The sequence below is a fragment of the Lissotriton vulgaris genome, chromosome 5 (assembly GCF_964263255.1).
Source record: "Lissotriton vulgaris chromosome 5, aLisVul1.2, whole genome shotgun sequence".
Taxonomy (NCBI): Eukaryota; Metazoa; Chordata; class Amphibia; order Caudata; family Salamandridae; genus Lissotriton; species Lissotriton vulgaris.
The window spans coordinates 490538633-490543431 of record NC_141693.1 but is presented as its reverse complement, the minus strand read 5'-3'; the positions used below and the strand labels follow the sequence as shown (position 1 = coordinate 490543431).

At 39.6% G+C, this 4799-nt stretch overlaps 1 pseudogene; it reads left to right on the top strand.

Moving 5' to 3' along the window:
• Nucleotides 1–581: 581 nt before the first annotated feature.
• LOC147711130 (eukaryotic translation initiation factor 4E type 3 pseudogene) lies at nucleotides 582–1229 on the top strand (annotated as a pseudogene).
• The last annotated feature ends 3570 nt before the right edge of the window (nucleotides 1230–4799 follow it).

The window sequence follows — 4799 nt, the reverse complement described above, 5'->3', positions numbered from 1 at the left end:
GATCAGCATTAAATGATGATTGTACAGAAGTAGCAGGAATATCAATACTGTTTTCCAGTGGTGGAGTAGCATACTCAGCGGACGTAGCATCTGTAGATGAAGACTAAACAGGGAAAACATCAAAAGAGGTTTCAAATTCACTTTCCCGATTTGCAGGAAATGCTGTGGCCGGCATGTGTTGCAGAGAAACATCCTGCCGAGGAATGCTATTAGGCGTATATTTAGTATCGGCTATATGGTGTAATGTTCGAATACCCTTTAATCCAAGAAGCTAGCCAGACACAGGAATCAGCACTGCTGCATCCGTGGATGAGGGCATATGACATGATCCTTTGCAAGGGCATCAAGAATGTTTTGTAGTTCCTGCAACATAGCACAATGATTATTTACGTCAAATGTTACGTTGGCTGCCGCAACGAATGGACCATCAAGGTCTGGCACAAACATTTTAATGCCAAAGAGCATTTCGTATGGGGTCTGCCCACCCAGAGATCTTCTAGGGAGATTACTTAGTGCATGTTGGACACCATACAAATGAGTCGCTACTGCTTCCCCTTCTTCCCCATCGAGATATACTGAGTATGGCTCTGCCAGCCGACTGTAACCCTCCTGTGCGCTCCGAGGAGAACCGGCGCATCAACCACAAAGAGTTGGATAACGTTAGTATCAACCACCAGGATTCTGAGCCCGGGGTCTCTTTGCACTCTCCCTGGACCTTTTGGCTTGAGAGGTCACTGCCTGGAACCACAGCTGCAGAATGTGAATCAAATTTAAAGAAAATGTATACAGTGCAAACAATTCAGAGTTTCTGGAGCGTTTATAACAACATACCCCCTGTGACAGTATTGCCTTTGAGATGTAGTTATCATTTAATGCGAGGAGAAAGGAAACCACTGTTGGAAGAGGAAGCCAATGCTAAAGGAGGTGTATAGAGAATAAAAATTAATAAAGAAAGTACCGCTGTTGTTTGGAAGGAGTTGCTGCTGGCCACTATTGGAGAGCAGTTTACAGATTCCTGTGCAACAGATGGTGAAGTAATTGGTGTTAGTGTCGGTGTTCGTGATCGTGAAGATGTTGTACAAGTTTGGGATGGAAATGCACTATTAGAGGGCGGAGCAACAGTTTTAGAAAAGATTTATGAGCTCCTTCCAAAAACGACTTTCAGAGCAGTATTTTATAAGCCCCATGAATAACACCATGCGTTTGAAGGTGGACGTTCAAGGCATTAACTGTACCTTCCAAGGAAAAACTTTACTTTGCCATCTTCTTGAGCAAATTCTACACAGAAGGCAGGGATGCTTGATGGACGTTTGGCTGGAACACTACTTGTCATTTTTAGATATTTTTTAAATACCTTCTGATTAAATATTTGGGCAATTCGTACTCAAAGTAAAAAATATTGTATATATATTTCTAAAGCAATTTATTTAGACCTCCAAATTTCACTTTTCTGTATGATCTGGACAATGTATTTGTTGCTGCAATGTCTTTTTGTCCACTTGTATATGACATTTCAATCTGGTATTTGCCTTCCAGATGTTATGTTAATTGTACTGTCTTTAAAGCTAAATGCAAATATGCACAAACATGAAATGCAGCTTTTTTATAAACTTGCTGTACATATAGGAGAAATGGTTTGGTTAAACACGCACTTTAGATTTAAAAAAAAAAATATTCCCATGATATTGAGAAGCTGTCTGTGACTGCCTTGGTTCCAGGAAAGGAAAAAAAATGTACTGCATTTTTTCAAATTTTTTCAAATTCATCTTGTATTGCACTGACAATAGCACACATACTTTAAATTTTCGCCGGGTACTAACGTGACGCTAAAGATTGTAAATTGACCAATTTTACTTCAGGGGAAAATAATGGTGGGCCACTTCCTTGTGCCATTTCTCCCGTAGCATTCATGCTTTTTGACTTGGAAGACTTTCTTCCTTAAGCACATTACGTTTTTTGGCCACTGTATTTGACAATTTTATTTGGTGAACTATTTCAGTTGAAATGTCATCACAATCACGATTTCCCTACTTTTTTGCTATATCTTTTTAGTAAAACGCCTATCTGTACCTATAGTTATTTTTTATGGTATATGCAGTATTTATTTCTGAATGCACCTCAAGCAATGTGAGTCATTTTAAGTCCAAGCAGCAGAACCACCCAATATAACTAGACTGTGTTATTGCGGCTAAGAAAATAAGATAAATGTGTGAATAGGTCCAAAATCTAAAACTTACAGTAAATGTGACTTTTTTAAGCCTTTTCCTTGGTTTTCAGCTCACCTCTTCCTGTTACTTTTCCCTATACTTCAAAGTAGGACTTGAAGTAAGAGCGAGGCGTGCATTAATGACTCTGCTGAAGGAAGAGCTGCTACCATGGGTGGAACTCAATGAAAGCTTGTTTCTGTCGAGGAAGATAGAGCAAGGGTGTGTGTCGGGGATACACAGATCATTCATAGTCTTGTACGTTTAGAAGTAGGAACACTTTGTTGAAGTGGATCTAATTGTGGTTCCATTTTGGCAAATTTGGTTTATCTGCCTGTTTTATTAGGGCTGCCAAACTTAAGATGAGCTTCTTGGTAGCACTGCTGCTTTCAGAAAGGGTCTGAGTAAATTTCCAGTATAACTGTGAACGTGTACAATGTTAAACTTTGAGTGTCCTTATTTTTGGAGCTGTCCATAGGTTTTATTCTTCTAGTACCAAAGATTATTGGTTTAGTTGCCTTTCAAAGAGGCTGCGAAGCACTTGTTCATGTTTGCACCCGACGGAATAGTTTTGTTTCTGGGAGCCCTGGCCTGCATAGATTATTTTTTATTGAATTCAAAACAGGAACATCTCAGATCAAAATCACATGCTAAAGAGGGCCTTTGGTGCTTTCATTTGGAAACATTGAGTTTGTTTTTAAAAAGTTTATATTTTCAGCTGTATTTAAACATTATCCAAGTGTGCTTTTCACTACAATCATGAAATGTATTTTGTGAGGAATGCTTTGCTTCAGTAATACTCAGGGCCCTGTTTTAAAACAAACTCCTGTTTTGTTATCTCTGGAAAGAAAACATTTTGGAATGGAGAGCCATCCATTACTGAGGTTTAAGTGTTGCAGACCGCCTGCGTCTGTGAAAATGCACAAAAGGTCCGGATCAGGTAAACCTTTGTTGATGATCACTACTTAAAAACTAGATCACAGATATAAATCTTATTTTATGTAAGCATACCTAATGTTTTCTGTCATGGTACAATGTAATATGGTTGACTTTTATCTCTATCAGATTTGTGCCTTTTGTGTTATAAAGAGTAAAACTAGTTTAGAAATGTGTTCAGTTTGAACGTCTTGTTTAAATAAATTCTATATATATGCCATACAAATGAGTCAGCCCAGTAGAATGGACCAAATTCTTTTTTCTTCCCCATTTTCGTTGGACACCATACAAATGAGTCAGCCAACTTCGACCAAGTACCTAGAACACTAGCTGTCAAAGACTGCTTTAAGTCATGGTTCATTCGCTCCACTACGGAATTGCCCTCAGGCCTGTATGGAGATAAAAATTGCAGCAGCTCCCCCTACGATCTCATAGCATCCTTTTAAGCCTTGGAGGCAAACGATGGACCTTGGTCTGAATGGAAGGTGCCGCATGCAAATGGTCAGACAAAGACACGGAAGTCTCTAATGACATTTTGAACGTCAGCACTATGTTGTGGCCAAACCCAAAGGAAACTTGTGCATGAATCTACTACAACTAAAATATATTTATAAGCAGTTTCTGAGGACAAAGGACAGCGTCATCTAGGTAAATACAACCAAATGGTTGATTTGAAATATATAGTTGCGCATGCGGTCGTCGCGCAACTATAGACAGCTGAATATGTTGACAAATGTCATAAGACAGAAGATAATTATGAGTCTGTCTATAAGGCCACGCCACCAATAACGCTAGCTGGAAGAGAGACACTGTCGCTGAAACTCCAACATGTGCTGATGCAATACCCTCATGAGCTGCTATGATCAAAGGAAACCTGTGGTCCTTGTTGGGAATCAACTGATACCCAACGGATGGTATTGTAGGAAATGGTACCTGCTCAGGTGACAAATGATAAGAATATTTTGAAGGAAAACCCTGTGAGAACGGCGTCCCATCCTTCATTGCTGCAATAGGAGCAAAAATGTAATTGTCTATTTTAGTCATGGACCTTGTTACTGCTGCTACTGAACAAGTGGCTACTGCAGATGTGGCTGCTTCATCAGCCATATAATTACCAACAGCATGTGCTCCAACAAGCTGATGGCCATTGGTATGGATAACATGTATAAGTGGTAGACTCTCCTTAAGAGCTGCCACTCGAACATAAACCATTTTATGATTTAATTAAATGCCTTTAGAATCTCAATAATCATTTTGGGACCAAAAGAACAAATTGTCATTAAAGGACTGTACACAGTAAAATAAATCGCACACTATAAGAGTGGGCACTGTGGGATCAGCAAATTATAGAGCCAACATCAAAGCACGTAACTCAGCCTATTGAGCTGTACAGTCTCCTAGAGCCTTTGTGTGCACCAATAAAGACTTAAACTCACCTTCAACCATAGAGCCTGTCACAATAGCGCAGGCAGCTGAATAAGCGTGTTTAGAGCCCACAGCTGGTTGAGCATAACCGTTGGTATAAATGATACATTTCTACCAATCCAGAGGAAGGAGAGACAATGGAGGGGGATGAATCTGTTCATATTGTAAAAACTCCTGCATCTGTAATGCTGTGTCAAAGATAAAAGTGACATCAGCTGATGAAAGCGAACATGC